Here is a 20,050-nt window from a genome sequence, read left to right on the forward strand (position 1 = left end):
GTGTGTCTCTTCTTCCCGTGAATAATCACAGGACTGATTGAAGTCTGCAAAAACACTTTATACAAGCTGGCCCTTCTGACCTTCACAACAATCATCTGACTCAGAGAGGTTACGTGACTTGCCCTATGCCACACAGCCAGAGACAACATGATAACATTGCCCCAGAGGCCTCTTCTCTCTCTCTCTCTCTCTCTCTCTCTCTCTCTCTCTCTCTCTCTCTCTCTCTCTCTCTCTGCCTCTCTCTCTCTCTCTCTCTCTCACACACACACACACACACACACACACACACACCTTCCTCCTCCTCCACTCCCCAACTCAGGCCTGATCTGAAGTTGCAGAAGCCCCTGGCACCCCCTCCTTCCCCCTCCTTCACCTCCATTTCTAGAGCTCCGAAACTTCCTCCAAAAAGTGCAAAGTTTTCTTGCCAGGCTGCAGTTTCTAAGATTTGTGTGACAAGGCCGGGTGAAATTCAAATGACTCCGGGTGATTTAATCTGCTTGGGGCCGGGTGGTAAATCAGCTCGGCCTGGGCTGCCTGCCGCCCCAGAAAGCCACCCGCCGCGCAGGGGAGAGCAGCCTATCTGCCGATCGGCAGGTGAGGGCCCTGCCAGCGGGAACCGCGGCCCGGGAGTTCCCCTCCGCTGCTCTCGGAATACATTTGGAGGGTCCCGGGGCCCACGGCCTCTCCCGGCCTACATGTTCCACCAGGAAGCGTCTCTCCCAAGGATGCAGCCCTAATTCCTCCCTCCCCCCGCCCGGTCGACAGAGCCGGCTCCCAGGACCACGCTGGAGGTTGTAGGGGAGGAGGCCAGCGTTGGTCAAGCTTTCACTGAAACTGGGGCCTCCGTGCCAGGTCCTGATGCACCCACACACCCATTACCTCATTTCATCTCCACAACAACTTAATGAGGGAGGCATGTCCGTCCTCGGCGTACAGGTGACTTAATTGAGGCTCTGAGTGATTAAAAAAAACTCGCCCAGGGTTATTACATCGCGAGCAGGAGGCAGAGCCAAGATGCAAACCTAGATTCGTAAGACTCCGAAGTCCACCCCGCTGCGGAGGCTGAGGGGGCATGGCAGCTTTCCCTGGAGCCTCGTGGCCTGAGATGAGAGAGGGGGCAGCCCCCCATTAAGGGGGAGTTGTTACTCTGAGCAAATGAAACCATCGTTTTTTCCGCACATGGGAAACGTCAAAGCAGAAGGTGGTCACGCTATGACGTGTCCACTGCGTGTGCCTACGTAGGTGCCCGGGACCAGGTGCTGAGCATCCATCCACCTAACCATCACCCGGTAAGCAGGGGGCTGCTGGTAAACATGTACCAGCCAGCAATCTGGAGGAAAAGGCAAGCTCTGACTTACGGCGTCTGCCCATTCCTGTGGTGTCAATGTTCCCACCATGGTCCGCTGCAGGCTGTCAATGGGATGTCACTGGACACGGAGTCGGGAAGAGACGCCCTCAGTCAGTTCTCTAAGCCAGTAGGAGAGCAGCCTGGGGAATACAGCCGATAAGGCTGCAGTAACTATGTGTGGTGGGTACTGGACTTGCCAGTAACGGCGGAATCCCTTCATGAGTTACGGAAATGTCTAGCCTCTGTACTGTACACCTGAAATGAACATACTATTAAATACAAAAACAAGACAAAAAAGCCAGTAGAAACCAACTCCAGCACACCACTGCCTGCAAGAGAGGTTTTATTAAACCCATTTAACAAACGAGGCCGTACAGAGAGGCCCTCGAGCTGAAATCCATCTCTTTACAATGGTCCCGATTCCGCGGTCTCTCCACAGCTCCGTGTTCCCTGAGCCGGAGGTGAAGTGGGGAGCCACGCTCACTGGTTTCTGAAGGACGGTACCCTCCCGGGAGGTCCTGAAGGGCAGAAGAAAGCCAGTGGGTAGAAATGCTCCAGGAAGGTGGACTCAGCTACGTACGCCTGGCACATAGTAAGTGCTCAATAAACAACAACTCAATGAATGAATGAATGAACACAAGCAAGAAAAAGCCATTACCTGCATCTTCTATTGATCCCTCAAACTCACCTAATCCCTTACTGAGCTCATCATCTTTTCCCAAAAAAAAGCCTATCCCTCCTCCTGTCTCAGTATCACCAAGCCAGGAACTTGGGGAGTCCTGGCTCTCCCTCCCCCTGACCATCCCCTCATCCAAGTGATCGCCAAGTCCTATCTGTTCCTCTGGAGCAGATGCTGTCCTCAACCTACCCGCTCTGCTCCCCGCTCAGATGGTCACCCTCTCACCAGAGCTTCCTCACCGGTCTTTCTGTTCTCATCCCTTGCCTGGACCCACCGCCAGCCCCTGTCTAACCCATCATCAAGGAAACTGCCAAAGCGATCTTTCAAAACCATCCCTCTGCGTGTGTCCCACCCCTTCCACAGCCTCCCCTGGCCCAGAGGATGGACTGAAGCCTCCTGGTCCTCCAAGGTCTGGCCCCTCTCCCTCACTCGTTGGGTCGCCAGGCTCCTCCTCCACCCACCCCACCCCGTGAACACCACCAAGGAAGCATCCGGCCTCCATTGGCGCCTTTGCTCACGCTATGCCCTCTGCCGGAAATGCCCTTTCTTCCCTCCCCCACCTCCCTTCCCTTCGCCTGAAAAACAAATACTCACCCTTTAAGACCTAAGGGAAGATGGCTCAGCCGATGATTCCTTTTCGCACTTAGCATTTCATGATTCTCATGCCAAGAAGGCTTTTCAGATTCTGCTGTCACCTTCTCTCTTCATGGGGCCCTCCCTCCCGTGGGGGATCCTCCATTGCAGCTCCATCGTTTTATGGGCAGACAATCCCAGGCCCCAAGAGGGCAAGGGGCTTGCCCACAATCACACAGCAGAGGCAGGACAAGGCCCAGACACCGGCCTCCCAGCTCAGGGCTCTGTCTTTGCAACTCGCTCTCCAACTTGATCCGCTCCTTGCACTTCAGCACTTCTATTCTCATTACGGCCATCGCTACCCGACCCTGACTTACCTCCTCACACCCACGGCGGCTCTCGCCTTTCCTGCCTGTGCTCACACTGCTGCAAGGCCAGGACCTGCCACCTCCAGGAAGCCCATCCTGATTATCCAACCAAACCCATCCAATACCACACACTCTCCCCCAATCACCCACCTGTGTGTATCAAGACCCAGCCCCTGGGACTTAGTTCACTCACAGTAGTCAGCATCTCGTTTTATCTCGCCAGGCAGGATGTCCACTCTTCCATCTTCTTTCTTCCCGTGCTCCTCCTCCTTGTACATCCCCAGCCGCAAACACAACCGCTTAGGGTAACAGCGTATGGCGAAAAGAGGGTGGCATCTGGGGTCAGAGAGATGGAGGTTCAAATCCCAGCTCTACAATATCCCTGACTGGTTGCCCAAATCCATTTGAGGCTCAACTTTCTTTATCTAAAAGAATGAGTTCACTGCCAAAACCGGTTTGGCTCAGTGGTAGAGCATCGGTCTGCGGGCTGAAAGGTCCCGGGTTCGATTCCGGTCAAGGGCATATACATTGGTTGTGTGCAAGAGGCAGCTGGTCGATGTTTCTCTCTCATCGATGTTTCTAGCTCTCTATCTCTCTCCCTTCCTCTCTGTAAAAGATCAATAAAATATATTTTTTAAATCAATAAAATATATATTTTTGAAAATGAATAGCTCATCCATATTCCACACCCAGCACTTAGGCTCTTGATACGGGCCAGTTCCCTTCCCAAGTGAAATGCCCAAGACACTTGGAGAAGACAGCTCCTGAGGGCTGGGAGGTGAGCAGAGTCCTGAAATCTCACTCCCACCCTCGCCAGGCACGGAGCAGCCTGTGTGCAGAAACGTGGGGTATAGCCAACCTCCCGTCCCCACCCCCAACAATCTGCTTTAACCTTCCTATCACAAATGCCTTGTTTATTTCAATAGCATCCGTTTTACTTTTCCGTTCATGAAAAAAAAAAAAATTTTTTTTACAGAAACAGATTTAAGAGGAAAAGAAGTCTTTAATGAGTAAAACTGTCTGCAGCCCTGTTTCTTTCTCAGGAAAAAGTGGCTGTGATTCTGGCATGAGAGGGAAGCTCAACAGCTTCCCTTCGCTGCAGCTGCCAGGAGAAGTGCATTTCGGAGGAACAGAACCTCCATGTTAAACAGTGCGCCTCGGAGCCAGGCGCTTCCTGTGCCGGATTCCGCTTGGCAGGTGACACCCCAGCTCAAGCGGGGATCCAGCCCCACCGCGAGCAACCGCAAGGCTCTCTCTGTTCCTGCCCGCCTCCAGCAGGGGAGAGGCAGCCCTGCCAGGCCCTGGCAACCCACTGACCACGAGGAGAAAGGCTCCGAGACAGGAAGGAGACAACTGGACAGGGCGGCTACCCCTGGCCCGGGGCCAAGAGGACCGGGACCTCTCTCAGGTCCAGTGCACTCAGGGACCAGCACTTTCTCTCCCCCAAAGTAGGGCAGTGGGACATAAAGATCAGGTCCAGGACTTGCTGCTCAAACAAAAGTTCAGAAAATCTGCAACTTCACTCTCTGTTTCAAAGGTGACATTTCAGAGGGCCGCTCTGGATGGGGCTCAAGGGTCAAACTCTAAAAAAGCTCTGTTCCTCTAAGAACTAAACCCTCCCCCCCCCAAAAAAAAAAAGAAAGAGGAAAAACTGAAGAAGGGGAAAAAAAAGAAAAAAGAAAAACACACAGAAAAACACACCTGACCTTCAAATATGAACAATAGTGAGTCCCCAGGGCAGAGAACAGGTGGGGTCAGGATGGTGGTCCCCTCCTTTATCCCAAACCTCATACCTCTATTAATGTAGCCCGCTGACTCATAATGAGCCTAATGGCCCATGATTTCTAAATCTCTTTCTTATGAGCTGCTACTCCTCTCGACAATCTTTCCTGTAGTTGAGATGGGCCCCAGCCTCTATCCCTGTGACATTTCATCATGCCACCTTGTCACACATGCCCATTGAGATCCTTCTGGGTCCTGATTCTGCTATCTGACCTTTTCTCTGTTCTGCCACCTCCTCCTGTTACAGGCCTGCACCCCTTATGTCTTCTTCTGGATCCTTGGTATATATTGGTCAGAACAGGGGAGAAGACAGAGCCCATAGACCTTTACAGACTGACCTGGTTCCCCTTATAAGCACATTCCATGGCTGTTGTTTGGCCAGATGGGGGTCTCTTCGTGCTCTCACAGCCACGATCATGTCCTCAGACACCATGAGAGACCCTGTCTTGTGTCTTAGGAGGCAGCGTGATCTGACAGAAAGGCTTGAATAAATCCAGGCCCGGGCCCCAGCACCACTGGTCTTGGGCAAGTCACTTAACTTCCCGGAGAGTCAGCTGCTCACCTGCAAAATGGAGACCATCATATCTAGTGCACACGGGTGAGGAGATTAAGATCTGGCACACAGTAGGTGCTCAATACCTAGCTTCTGCTCCACTCCACACAAGCTCATAGTCTTCAGCCACCAGTCACTGAGCTGTTGAGATTGAGAGGATTTGCCTATTTAGGTTGGTTCCAGGGACCACTGCCTTCTCTGAGTGTCACAGATTTCACCTCCGTACTAGGCCCTCACACTAATTTGAGGTCTTTATGATGTGAATCCAAGGCAATCTCCCTTCCTGGATCTGAGCAGTTTCTTAAGTAAAATAATAACAAGAATAAGAACAGCTTAAGCCTTCCCATCCCACTATGAAATGAAAACTACCTCCATTTTGCCTATGAGGAAACTGGGATTCAGAAACGTTAAATAGCCTTTCCAAGGTCGCAGAGCTGACAAATTCGAAAGCTAAGCAGAGCTCTGCCTGACCCTAAACAGCAGACTCTCAACATTAGCCAATATTTCCTACATGTTGGCCTCTCGGGGGCCCTACTGCACTTGTCTTTTGGACTGAAGTTCACTTGGTTGAGTGCCTTTTGGGTCCTGTTACTGTCCTCATGGGGTGGCCCACATAAAGAGTGGAGATGGGGGTGAGGAGGTGAGGGTGAGGCGCAGACCCACTGCTCCTTGAAGACCCGGATCAGTGGGTTGATCTCCGCATGAGCATCAATCTAAGCTCTTGGGCCCTGGCTTCCCCCGCAGCCTAAGCACAAGGCAGCCTGGACCCTCTCCCCTGTCCTTCCTCAGGACCCAGTCGCCTGCCGCAGAGCCCTGATGCCTCTGGACTGCCCGCTGCCTCCTAGGCCCCGCATGGCCAGGATCCCCACCTGCCCAGGGACACCCAAGGCCCTTTCTCCCAATCATGTGTCCTGACTATCTAGATGCTGAGTCCTGCCCCCAGCATGGCTGTGCCCCACCACTGAGAACCAATGCTCACCCTTCCCTCAAGCCTGGGGTCCAGGTCTGGCCCCGGAGAAGGGAGGGAGTGGACCCAGGAAGCTGCCAGGGCCCGGGGCTCAGGCCTGTGGCCGCCATGGGGGCAGCCAGTAAAGGGGAGGATCCTTAGAGATTCCAAAGGAAGCCATCCGTGGGTCTGTTTGCAAACCTTAACAACACCCAGACAGGGGGCCCAGAACCGGAGGCCCGTGTCAGAGCCCTGCCCCTGGGGCCTCCAAGGACAGAGCTTTGGAGCAGCTCCCTCTGCTCCCAGACACAGTCTCTTCCCCCACCCCACCCCACCCCACCCCCAGTCCAAACACAGCCTGGACAGTCACCCCACCATGAGCACTCGCGCTCCCAGCCCATTCATAAAAAGAGCACTCACAAGTCCACTCACGCCCTCGCTCCACAGACAGAAGCCCAGCCACGCACTCGGTAGCTATGGATTAAGCTCCCGCTCTGTGCCAGGCTTGCTTCTGGGCATGTGGGATCCATCCGCGGCCAAAACAAAGGTGCCATCCCTGGTGAGTCTTCCATTCTAACTGCAAAGCCAACAGTGCAAAGTAAACTTAAATGACTGAGCCATTCAGTGCCCTGGCGGGTGATGGGGACAAAAGGAAAAATAGGACGGGGAACGGAGTGCTGGGGAAGAGGCAGGAAGCAATTTTCAGGAGGGTGGCTGGGGCTTCATCAAGAAAGGGACACTGGGAGTGCCCAACAGCCACCTGTGCATGGCCAGCGGCTCCGGTAGGGGACAGCCCATTTTCCCATTCACATTCACCCCCATGGTACGTCAGATACTCCCTGTCACAAACACCCAGAGACCTGCCGGAGCCACCAAATACCACGAGCCTGGGACATAATGATAGGAAGGCTGATCAATGTCACCACGTCAGGGGAGTGATTGCGGGATCCCACCGCCTCTTCCAGCTATTACGATGTTTCCTTCTTCCTCCAAGTGCTGTCGAACCTTCTGTCTCCTCCGCCTCCCTTCCTGACACCCTCAAATCTGTTCTCCCACCCTCGGCGCTCCGTCCACACTGGGCCTGGAAAGATAAGCAGCCCTCTCCCCTTTGCTTTTCCTGCACTCTGGTGAGATCAGCTCCACCTGGTCCACGTCGGGTATTGTATGAGGAGCCGCCTTTTCACACAAAAAGGACGGGACCCTTAAGGGAACTCCTAAAGAAGGTGATGAAGTTACTTGTCCATTCATTCAGTCAGTATTGATTGAACACCCACAATGCCACTGGGTGCCAGAGATTGTCCTAATGGCAGGGATGCAGACATGAACAACACGGCTCAGATTCCTGCCCTCCCAGCGCTCACATCCTGGCAAAAGAAACCATAAATAAAATAAATAGCAGTCCCCCCTTAGCTGAGGTTTGGTTTTCCACGGTTTCAGTTATCCATGGTCAACCATGGTCTGAACATAGGAAATGGAAAATTCCAGAAGCAAGCAACTTATACATTTTAAATGCATGTCTTTTTGAGCCTCCCTCGTTCCCCCCCCCCCCGCCCCCGCTTTGTCCAGCAGAGTCACACTGTATGTACTCCCTGCCCGGAGCCACAGTTACCAGACGATTGTGGTCGTATCGCAGGGCTTGTGTTCCAGGAACCCTTATTTTATTTAATAGTGGGCCCACAGCGAAGAGTGATGCTGGCAATTCAGGTGGGCCAAAGAGAAGCCACCATGTGAATGTGCGTGTAGGGAAAGCATACATGTAGGCTTCAGTACCATCTGCAGTGGCAGGCACCCACTGGGGAGGTCTTGGCATGCGTGTCGCCCAGGGAGGGAGTCCACTCTCAGTAAATATATGGTGTGTTCCATGGTGACCCAGGTTAATGGAGAGTAAAGCAGAGGAGGAGTAAGAAGGGAGGAGGGTTTTAAGCAAGGATGGCCTCCTGTCCTCACCACAGACTTTTCCACTGCACAAAACACACCCCTGAATATTTCAAAACACACCATCACACACTCACACTAGACTCCACGCAGACAGGCACGTGGTCCTCCTCACTGCTTTCAAAGGGCGTACACGCGCGCGCATACACACGTACACACAGGCACACACAACACGCCTAGGCGTACGCATGCTCACGAGTATACTCAGCATACGCACACACATACACACTCACACACACAAGCCCACTCACTCAAACCTAAGAGAAACACACCCTCCAGATCACAAAGAGTCTAGGGAGTCAGAACCAGCAGGCCCCTCGCGGCCAGAAGGCACTGGAGAGGAGAGAGAGGCCCCAGCTCCCCCGAGGCCAGCAGCAGGCCAGTGACAGGGTGGGCGTGGCTCCAGTCCTGAGTTCCTCACCAGACACACCCTCTCCCCTGTCCACAGACCCCCAACCTCAGCACCCAACAAAGACACCCTCACTTGTGAACACCCTCCGATAAGCACACAGTCTTATGCACAGGGACACACACCAGACACACACGTACACGTTCCCTCACTCCCCTCTTCCGGAAAAGGTGGGGTGAGATTTGAAGAGCCTCTTGCAATATCAGCACTGCTAGTCCCTTCACCCTCTCTCTCGCGCACACACACACACACACACACACACACATACACACACACGCACACCACAGGTCCCAGCTGTTCCAGTCTCCACCACCTTCTCCTCCAGCCCCGCCTGTGGTCGGGAGCTCTCTGGGTGGCATGCGTGTGCATACAAAAGGACCCTATGTGAATGGATGCAAATGTGTGATTTGCAAATGGGCTGGACACGTTTGTGTGCAAGTATTCACACATGGGGACTTTACAGTGTGTGAGCGCCTTTATGTGTGTGTGTGTGCAAGTGTGCGTCTGTGCACACGTGTGTGCACGTTCCCAGAGAGACAGAGAAATTTATCATCTAAATCTGGCTTCTCCGGGGGATGAAAGCAAAGCAAAGTTCAGGTTTAAATCACACCCGCGCGAGCAGGAGGGCTCCCCGGCCTTACATGATTATCTGTGGTGTGCAGCGGAACCGGCTGGCAGGCGGGAGGCAGCCAGCAGCCCGTCAGCGGGGAGTCATTTGTTGTCTCCAGGCCCCTGGGACCTGCTAGGGCTGCTCCAGGAGCGGGAGACCTGGGAGTGCGGCAGCGACAATCGCATGCCCGTCCCAGGTGCTGGGGGAGGGGCGGGTGCAGGCTGGCATCGGCGGGGGCCTCCTGGTGCTATGGTAAAGCAGAAGGAGAAAAGGCAGGAACCCACGGGCCAGAAGGAAGCCCAGGCACTCCTGGGCCCGGATGGAGAGAAAGGGGCCGGGCGAGAGGCAGCCCTGGCCCCAGGGCAGACGCCGCCCTGCCACCCTCTTCGCTGGCCAGGAAAACACCCTCGGGGCTCCAGGTCAGAGCCTCGGGCACCCTGAGTTCTCCCAGCTCTCTTCCCTCTGTGACAATCACCTCTGCTCTCCTCTCCATCTCTCCTCCCTGCTTTTGTTTCTGTATTTGCTCTTGTTTCTGTGTTTGCTCTTTGTCTCTCCTTCGCTCTCTCTCTCTGGGATTCTCTTATGTGTTATGCCGGACTGTCCAGCCTTCTCTCTCCATCTGTCCCTCTATCCACCCAAATCTCAGGGCTCCCTTTGCCGACCCCTGGAACCTTGCTCGTAACACATCACACACCTCCCAGCCATGCAATCACCTTTGAGCTTCTCGTCGTTTAGGGGAGGCTGGAGAACTAGGGATCAGAAACCCCATTTTACAGATGAGGAAGCTGAGCCCCCGGAAGGCTTGCCCAAGTCCACACGGCTGGCAAGGAATTAAAAACCCAGGTGTGTTTCCACTGCATGACCAGCCTCCCATAAATCCACGTCACCTGGAAGAGGGAGCCGTTACCCCCGGTTCCCCAAACCTTAAAAGGAAGAGAAGGTAAGAACTCCGTGCCACAAAGCAGCTTACCCCAACCCAACCACTAAAACTGCCTTCCACTCACAACGGGTCCTACAACACGTAAAGGCTGAGCCGGGAGGCATGAGCACCCTCCGTATGTTCCCCAAGGATGCCCCATCCCAGCCCTGCTCTCCCTGAATCTGAAGCATCTCTACGTCTACTATTCCCCACGCCCCCCTGGGATGAAGGAGCTTCCTGCCTCCTGAACAGGTGCCTCTTGAGGTCTCAGTCTTCCCATCTGTACAATGGGGACAAGGAGGTGGTAATGCTCACACTACCGAGCTAGGCCCTGCTCCCACAAACACAGCAGCTCCTCTCCCTGAAAGGACCCTGCTCCCTGAAAAGACCTCTGGCTTCAGCCACCAAGAGCCCATGGACACCTCTAGCGATGGCTGTGGGTTCGAGGGCCCAAACCGCCTTTACCCAGCTTGGGCAGCTTGAGCAGCCAACGTAAAGCCGCCGTGGGCCCAGAGACAGAGCCCCATCTGCAGCCAGGTCCAGCCGCCTCCACCACCGCCTGCAGCCCCCACCCGCCAGGCGTCAGCACCAACGACCCGCCAGGGCCTGCCCATTTTCCTTTCTTTTCATTGCCGGCTCCGAGCACAGTTATAGAACCAGGTCTCCACAGAGTAATTTACTGGCAGAATCTCTCCCAGAATCCAGCTTGAAACCAAGCTGTAAAAACAGCTTCGAGTGTAAATAATTCATGCAGACAATATGACTTTTTTATGTAAATTCGGTGCATTAACCCTCTATTATAATGATGGACGACAGATAGGGGCGACGTTGCCTTGGTAAGAGCTAATGGATGGCCGCCATAAATTCACTGCACATTTTATTGTGTTGCTGGAAATTGTGCCTTCAGGCAATGCTGTTTACTTTTATGTAAAACTCTAGGTTCCCTAAATATTACAAATATTTTACATCCAGCTCCTCAGCATTTGGGCTCGGCCCACAAATCAAGCTTGCTCCATGTGAGTTGTAATTAAAGGTTTGTTGTTTTTTTTTTTTTTTTTCCCTGGGACAATTATCTCCTACTATAAAGAGAAATATTTTTCCCCTTTAGATGTTCCGTCATTGACTTATTAACAAATCCTTTGGAGAAGGAGGCTGCCAGCGGCTCGCCGTGTACTTGGCACGAGAGGGTCGCAGAGAAGGAGCACTGGGGGCACGAGAGCTTGGTGGCTGGCTTTTATGTCTGGCCGCCGCGCCAGCTTATTTACACATATGATATCCTGGGCCTTCCTCTCCCCCCCAACCCCCCTCTTCCTTTCTATAATTCATGACCACTTTAGCGGGGTAATTCCTTCAGCCACCTTTGCAAGAGACCGGGCCCCTTGCAAGCCCCCTGCCCGGGCTTCTCTTGGGATGTCCACGCTGGGCCTGATGCCCAGGAGGGTCAGCCGTGGAGTCTTCACAGCTGGCTGCCCCTACACAACCCCGATCCGCTCACCGAGCACCTTGCATGGGCTGGATTCCTGCATGGGTTCTCCTACAACCCAACGTGCCCGAGGTGCCCTTGGCTCTGTCCCTGCCAGGGCAGAACTCGTGAGGATGGCACTGAGTCTGGCACCAGGTCCAGGGAGAGGATGGCAGAGAACCTCGGGAGCTTCTTAAAAAGAAGGGAGGCAACAGCTGGAGCCGCAGCCCTCTCTCAAAATAACCCTCGCACTTGTTTATTATTGTCATTAATATTAATGGCCGTGCTGTTAATATTCATACCGCTGCATTCCTATCACCCAGGAGCACCTGGGATCTCCAAGCACTCCTCCTGGCATGTGGGTTCTGCCTGCAGGGCCTCCGCCTCTCTGCGGGTCACCTCCCCGCGGGCATGGCACCCATCCTACCTAGGTTTCAGGACACCCTCCCCTCTGATGGGCGCCTGCCTCGGGAAAGCCAGGGCCACATGGGATCGGAGGTGCCTGGACGTCCCAGGGCTTTTCTGGGACAAAGACCTAGACATTTCCAAGGGGCACAGGAAGGTGTCTGACAGAGGTGACTTAAGAAAGACAGTTCATTTCCCCTCACCAGCTCAGTTTCCTGCAAACTCAAAAGAAGACACATTGGTTAAAAACAAAAACGAGATATCACTGTTCTTGACTAGATTGGCAAAGATAATTGTAATAATGACGGCAACAGCAGAGGCCAGCCAGCTTCCTGTGTTATGCTTAACCCTAGTCTCCATGACATCCCCCCACAAACCCTAGATGGGACTGTAAATTCGTAAAACCTTTGTGAAGAGCAGCTGACAAAGTGAGACTGGATGCACATTCTGCTCACCCTGTGACCCAACAATTTCATTTTTAGGGATTTCCTGTGTGTTCACGATTGAAACGACTCTCCTTCTTCATGAAATCCTCTTTTGCTCCCCTCTGTACCCACCCATTCCTGCCCCCTCCTTCCCCTAATCTTGCCTCCCGTACACTCATCTGTCACCCTGAATGTCATCTCCTCCCTCCCATGCCTAAGTTACCTGCTCTTGCTCCGGCATAGCCTGTCCATTTCCTTCGTCCTGTGGGTACCTTTCACCTGTGAACTGGAGAGTTATTTCTGTAAATCCTTGAGACGTAAGCCCATTGCAAAAGTTACTGTCTGGCCTGCTGGCAGAGGCTGAGTGTCCTGTCTTCCCACTACATTGTAAACCCTGTAAAAGCAGGGACCGACCGTATTGTTTTATTCATCATTTCTATCCCCAACCTGGCACTAGACTGTATGTAGCACACACTCCATAAACATTTATAGCATGAATGAATAAATGAATGAATGAATGAATGAATGAAATGCACAAATATATATATATATATATATATATATATATATATATATATATATACACATTGACGTTGACTGCAGGGATGTTCATAAGAGCAAAACCATTGGGAAAACATGTATGGCCATCAGCTGGAGCCTGGGTGAGTCGAGTGCGGTTTAGCCATACATATAACGCAGGCATTACAACCACAAGATGGATCTATATGTATTGACATGAAGGATGTCCGTGACATATTGCTGAGTGGGGAAGAAACAGGTGACAGAACAGCATGTGCTGTCTGATCTCGCTCGGGGTAGAATTGCATACATGGAATCTATTTGTGTGTATTTATGCACAGAGAGAAGTCTGGGAGGCCGCTCACCAAAATGCTATGTGGTTATCTCTGGGTGGTGAAATCTGAGGTGATTTTTACATTTTTCTTTGAACTTTTCCATCTTGTCTGAAATTGTTGCAATGAGCATATGTATCCTTTTTTACAAAATGATGAAGCTGCTTTCAAAAGGAAAAAAAAAAAGTATAGATATACTGGGAAAGGAAGGGGTGTCCTGTTAGGGAGTCAACCTGAGGCCAGGTGAATGGACAGAAGCTGATCCCGGGGGTGGGCTGTCTCCCCTCTGCAGGGGCTGGGGAGGGACCCCTCCCCACACACACACACAGGCTACCGGGAAGGGCATTTAGGGCTGAGCCTCGCTCCCATCCTTTCTGCAGGCACCTCATGCCTGTCCAGAGTGGAGCTTCTAAATAGGGATTTCCGTCTCTGAGTCTTCTGATATGCTTTACCGCCTCAGAGCTGTTTTGCAAAATTCATAGCAGTTTCCACAGGCTCCAGGCTTCCTGGGACCGATTCCATTTTGAACAATAGTGGAGTGTCTGCTTGCGGGCGCGGTCAGCCCGCCCCAGAGCAGCCTCCCAGCCGCCGTGAGCTGGGACTGTGGGGCCACGGCATGAAAATACATGAGCTCGTCCGTGTCCTCGAACTCACCCTCCTGTCAACCAGAGGGAAGGACGGAGGTGGCTGCCCCCCTTCCTGGCCCTCCCGTGCCCTGAGGGGACTCTCCCCCAAAGAGGTGAATAACACAAGGTCCTTCCCAACACCCCCCCTTTTTTTCCTGGGTCACCCCCTTGGTTCTCCTTACCCAAACACCACCTAGAGCCCTAGAAGCTAATTGACTTGGCCAAGCCAAGAAGCTAATTGACTTGGCCAAGCCAAGGTCACAGGGCAAGGTTTGGCAGGGCTCAGGGTTGACCCAGGGTCCCGTACCTGCTCTGTGCCTGCCCTAATGCAAAAAGCCTAGGTGCTCATTCCTTAAAGTACATCTAAGGGGTGCGGCAGCACGGTCATGACCCCAAACTAAGCCATAAGAGGCCCCACTGCTGGTCTCTGTCCTTAGCCCTGCCTCCCTCAGAGTCTAGTCTCAGTACCCACAGTGATTTCTATAAAACACAAAGCTCACTAGCTATTCCTCTGCTTAAAAGCCTTTGGTGGCTCCACATTGCTTATGGGGGGAAACAACTCTATGCTCCTCAGCCTGACACTCAAGGTCTTTTGTAATACAACCTCTGTCCCTCCTCCCTCTCTAGTCCGTCCTCCCTGCAGAAGGCAGAAGGTCTCTGCTCTGACCCTGACCCTCTTCTTCTAAAAGGCCTTCACTGGCTCCCTATCACCCTCAATATACACGAACGTGATCTGCTCCAGCCCCACTCCCTGCAACCCGAGCCTGGGCTCCAGCCACCGTGAACGGGCCACGCGGTTTCACGGCTCCATGTCTGTATCCCCTCTGCTGCTCACTCTTCTCAGCTCCTTCATCTGGGTAACCATCCTGCTCATCCTCCAAGATTCTGCTCAGCGATCGCCCCTCAGATCATCTTGGAGTCAGTCCCTGACTCCTCCAAACCCGTCAGCCACTCGGAGCCAAGCCACGGTCCCTGAGCCCCTGTGCTCGCCCTGCTGACCTTGGCCACTGCCTGCCCGTGGGTTCAGCTTTCCCACTGCACTGTGAGCTCTTCAACTGCAGGGCGTCCCATGCCCAGTGAATATTGGTTATCGCTGTTATAGGAAAGGCGGGTTTCATCAGCCCCCGGGGGAAACTGAGGTGCAGATAGGTAGAGAGACTGTCCAAGGTCGCAGAGCTAGAAAAGGGTGGCGGCAGGTTTGAACCCAGATGACACTGTTTCCAGTGGGCTGTCCTTCCCACTGCGTTAGCTTCATTTCAGAACCACTCTAGCAAGTATGTCATACAACACACACACACACACACACACACACACACACCAACATCTACAGGAATGAACATGAGTGTATCCAAACACACAGAAACACACATCATCCCACTGACACACTCATGCACATAACAATTAGCAGACCCCATAGTGCACCTAATGGCTCACACATAGACACAGGTGAGCATCCACAGATGTACACATATGAACATGAACTTACATATTTGTGCACATGTGCATGCATAACCCACATGGATGCACACCACACACACAAACATGTGCCCAGGCATACATACATAAGTGCATACAGACATGCACAGACACATATATTCATACCCACAAGCCAGTCATATAAAGATCCAGAGACATGCACATATGCGTGCAGAAATGTGCACACACACATGTTCAGAGATGCACACATATAAAACCGCAGTCATACCCAGACTAACACAGAGATACACACAGGCACAGGCACGTACTCATATGAACATAGGCAGCACATGTGCACGTACTCACAAAGACACATATGCATACCCACAGACCCTCACAAGATGAAGCACATACACTGGCTGGGTACACGCCAGTACATACACACATGCAGACACACTCCCTGAGACACGTTCGTGAACTACACAGGTCAAACGGAGCTTCTGCTAGGGGCGGGAGCCTGTCTGAGGTACCTCGGGGCGCTCACATTTTTGCAGCTCAGGAAGGCAGCTGACATACCAGCCCGGCTGTGATGGTATTTTGCATAAATGCTAATGTATTAATTACCATGTACAGTACACAGAGCTGCCATTTAAAAGAAAAAGTTAAGACTTTTTAATTCAAAAGCCCCATGTGGGGTGGGGGCGGGGGGGCCTGCCCTGCGTGGCGGGGGGGAAGCAGGCAGGGCACCCAGGCCCACGCCCACTGTCCCTGCACTTGGATTCCCACCTGCAGACTTCCAGCCCATCAGCCTGGGTCAGCCAGCAAGGCCTCCACCTCAGGGGTCTGAGCGCTCTCTGGAGGCCATGGCCCATCTGGGGGGCGGGGGGGGGGGGGGGGGTGCTCTGGCCGAGAAGATGGATAGGGGCGTGTGGAGAACAGGCAATGCCTGCGCTGATAAGGTGGTCCCCAGGGAGGCGGGGGGAACCAGGGCAGACGTGGGAGCCGGAGATGGACAGCCATCAGGATTCTTTTCTCCATTCAGTCCATTCTCTGCACGGCGACTGACGTAACCTTTTAAACCGGTGCATCGGATTATGCCATGCCCGGACTCTAATCCTTTCAAAGGCTTCCCATCGCTCTTAGAGTAAAGTTCACTCTCCTTGAAAGGGCCGGCAAAGCCCAAGAGCTGGCCTTTCCCCTCCCTCTCGATGCCTCCGCTCCCCACTCCTCCCTTCCCACTAGGCACCGCCGCCGGCCAGCGGTCCCTCGGCTTCTCTAGGCTGGCTTCTTCCCATCAGCCAGGCCTCAGCTCACCTGGCGCCATCTTAGGGGGGCCTCCCCTGATCGCCCCGGCCATCCATCCAACGGAGCCCCTCCCCCGTCACGCTTACATCACCGGGCTTTGTCTCCGTGCACACCTGCTGCAACCCTCTTGGTTGATCTGTTTTACTTGGTACCATAACCACGACCCCCATTGGACAGTGAGCTTCAGGGGGACTCTGCAGACCTTGTTTCATCACTATACTGCACCCCCTGCACAGGGTCTGGCACTTAGTAGATGTTCAGTTAAACCTTTGTTCGATGAAAGGCCTGGAATGAACAAGAGATGCCTTTCTGGCCAGCTCATTCCAGGTGCTAACAGTTCACTCCGGAAGCCTGCTCTCCACCTGCCCAGTTGGTCTACCTCCCATGAGGGCTCACAGCCCAGAGCAGGAGCTGGAGGCCCCGGGCAGCAGGCATGTCCAGCATCACCTGACATCTTAGAGACCAGTGTCCAGGCCTACCCAGTCCTCCCCGTCACTGTCTTATATGGCCCTGCGAGGGAGGCATCATTTCCCCTATTTCAGAAGAAATTAAGGTTCTGAGATGTGATTTTCCCAATCTCACAGCTTGTCGGAGGGAAAGCCAGGATTTAAATCATGTTTGGTGCCAATTCAGGGCTCCCTCCACGATCCCACTGACCCTCTCTCCCCCTGGGCCCTCAGGGATGCTCCCTGCAGCTGGAGCACAAGAGTGATGGACGCCCCAAAACATGTCCCACAAGCCACCCCCTCTCGGAGGCAGAAGCAAGGTGGTCCTGCCTGGCAGGTGAAGAGGGTGCCTCGGGCCAAACTGACTCACCCCCAAACACAGGGTGAGTCCCCAACACTTACTCAGTTGCCAGGAACCACTGTTCGCCCAAACCCATCCACTGCCCTGCCCTAACAGAGGCCACACTGCCATCATCTCTCTATGTGAGGCCTCTACCCAGCAGCCAAAGTGACCTTCCCTAAGCTCACATCCTATTTCCCCTCCTAGTGACATCCCCACTCCTCACCCAACTCCCCGCTACTGCCCTTAAGTGCTTTGTAAATATGCATCATTGCTAAGAATGCACACTGCCCTGGCTGGTGTGGCTCCGTTGGTTGAGCATCTTCCCACACATGGAAGGGTCACGGGTTCGATTCCCTATCAGGGCACATACCTGGATTGTGGGTTCAGTCCCCAGTCAGGGCATGTGCAAGAGGCAATCTATCAATGCTTCTGTCTCACATTGATGTTTCTCTCTCTCCCTCTCACTCTCTGCCTTCCTCTCAGTCTAAAAACAGTAAATATATCCTTGAGTGAGTATTGAAGAAAGAGGAGGAGTGGGAAGGAAGGGGAGGAGGAAGGGGGGAAAGGGGATGAGGGGAGGAGAGGAAAGGAAAGAAGAGAAAGAGAAGAAGGAGGAGGAGGAGGGGGAGAAGGAGAAGGAGAAGAAGAATGCATAGTACTGGAGTTCAAATTCTGGCTCTTCCACTTACTACCCTGTTTCCTCGAAAATAAGACAGTGTCTTGTATTAATTTTTGCTCCCAAAGATGTGCTAGGTCTTATTTTCAGGGGATGTCTTATTTTTCCATGAAGAAGAATATGGTACGCATTTATTGTTAAATGAAAATAAAGGAAATTTATTACCTGTATACAGTACGGTATTACGGTAGTTGTCAACACAAACTGTGAATCCTACAGTATCAAGAATTTACTCATTTATTCAATGACAATCATGTCATCATCTTCTGGAACATCATCATGACAATCCAATTACTGAATTTCCTGGTGAATTTCTTGTGATTCCACTTCTTTCAGAATCAGTGGACCAAATCTCTCATGTATAGCCTAAGGGGGCCTTATTTTTGGGGGATGCCTTATATTTCACTCAGAAGGAAACCTGTAAGTAAGTCTTATTTTCGGAGGATGTCTTATTTTCGGGAAAACACGGTAGCTGTGTGCCCTTGGGCAAGTTACTTAACCTCTCAGTGGCTCAATTGCCTAATCTGTAAAATGGGAAAAATAACAGTATCTTCCTCATAGGGTTGTTATAAGGATAAAATGAGTCAAAATATGTAAAGCACCAAAAAAAAAAGTACCAACAGTACCTGAATCTGAAAAACACTGTGTAAGCGTTTGTTGCCGTTCACAATTGTTTCTTGTGATCATTTCATCTGTGACTTTCTCCTCCCTGAAGCTATCAGCTCCGTGAGGATGGGGGTTAGACTTCAGCGACGGCAGCTCAGAGGCTTCTGTGCCCACAACCCAAGTCCCTCTCTGCCCGCAGCCTTTGTTCTGCTTCCCCGTGTCTGGCTGGGTGCTGCCTGAGCGAGGGAGGACAGGGGCATGCCCTCGGCAGGAAATGCTGTCAGCGTCAGAGAGCCAGCCCTGAGGAAAGCGGCTGGCGGCAGCCAGACGTTGTCCCCGTGGAGGGTTGGGTAAGGGCTGTACCCTCCGGAGCCCCGAGTTCCCTGGGGGGAAGCTAAAGCTTCCTTTGTCCAGAAGGTCAGGAGCAGCCGGCCAGCTGTGGGGGAGTTCCGCTGCGCAGCCCCAGCCAGCAGCCCAGATGTGCGTGTTTGCACAGCCGCGCCCGGGCTCTGAGGCAGCCTTGTTGGGCATCATGAAAGGGGGTTTGTGATGGGACGGGCGGCCTCCGCACCCCGGCTGTTTGCCTCCAGGACAGCAACCAGGAATGCAGCCCGCAGGAAGCCCTTCCTCCCGGGCCTGCCAAGTGCCCTCCTCCTGCCTGAGGAGTCAGGGCCCCTGGCACGAGCAGGTGGAACTTGCCAACTGCAGGCTCGAGTCTGGGTCTGCTCCTTCCTCGGTGTCCTGTTCTGTAAGATGGGGAGAGGCCCCCATGTCTCCCTCTCCTCAGGGAAGGCAGTGTGGATGGTGGGAAGTTCACGGTATACGGGCAGAACACAGCATGACTGCGAGCTCCAGACTCAGAAAGACCAGGAAAGAATGTCCACCTCTGAGAACCTCCGTCCATGGGCTTGTTCCCGGGATGAAAGGACATAATGAGGAGGAAGGGCCAAGCCGGCGCGGACACACACTAGGAGCTCAGTAACTCTGTGTCCTCTCCTTTGGGCCACCGGGCTCCAAAATGGGGGGCCTGAGGTCGCCTGCGTTGAGAGCAGGGGGTCCCCTGCCACTGTCCCAGAGGAAGAGCTGCTGCCAGAGACCCTCTCACAGGCGTGGCACCATGCAGCTGGGCAGCACTATGCCAGGCATGACTCTCCTTCCTGCAGAAGAGTCTCTGCCTCCCCCCCCCACCCCCGAGTCCCTGGGCAGGGCTGGTCCCTGGGCACAGTGGGTCTTAGATCTCCAGATACAGTTCATCCTTGGGCCTCGTCCAGCCCCGGGCAGGGCAGTCCCTGGGCTCAGCTGGTTGGCCAGGTACAGCTGTCCTTGGACATCACTGGTCACTAGCAATGCCAGTCTCTGAACACAGC

At 53.4% G+C, this 20,050-nt stretch overlaps 1 long non-coding RNA gene across 2 annotated transcripts; it reads right to left on the reverse strand.

The window, feature by feature from the left end:
• Positions 1 to 1,674: 1,674 nt before the first annotated feature.
• LOC118723304 lies at positions 1,675 to 3,406 on the reverse strand. Of its 2 annotated transcripts, XR_004989216.2 has the most exons (3): positions 3,162 to 3,406; positions 2,622 to 2,741; positions 1,675 to 1,866 (listed from the first exon to the last, which is right to left on the reverse strand). It is a non-coding gene; the product is annotated as an uncharacterized LOC118723304 (long non-coding RNA). The 2 variants fall into 2 exon arrangements; XR_006742291.1 differs by lacking the exon at positions 2,622 to 2,741.
• Between the last annotated feature and the right edge of the window lie 16,644 nt (positions 3,407 to 20,050).

Source organism: Pipistrellus kuhlii, unplaced genomic scaffold, assembly GCF_014108245.1.
Source record: "Pipistrellus kuhlii isolate mPipKuh1 unplaced genomic scaffold, mPipKuh1.p scaffold_m20_p_2, whole genome shotgun sequence".
In the NCBI taxonomy this organism is placed as follows: domain Eukaryota; kingdom Metazoa; phylum Chordata; class Mammalia; order Chiroptera; family Vespertilionidae; genus Pipistrellus; species Pipistrellus kuhlii.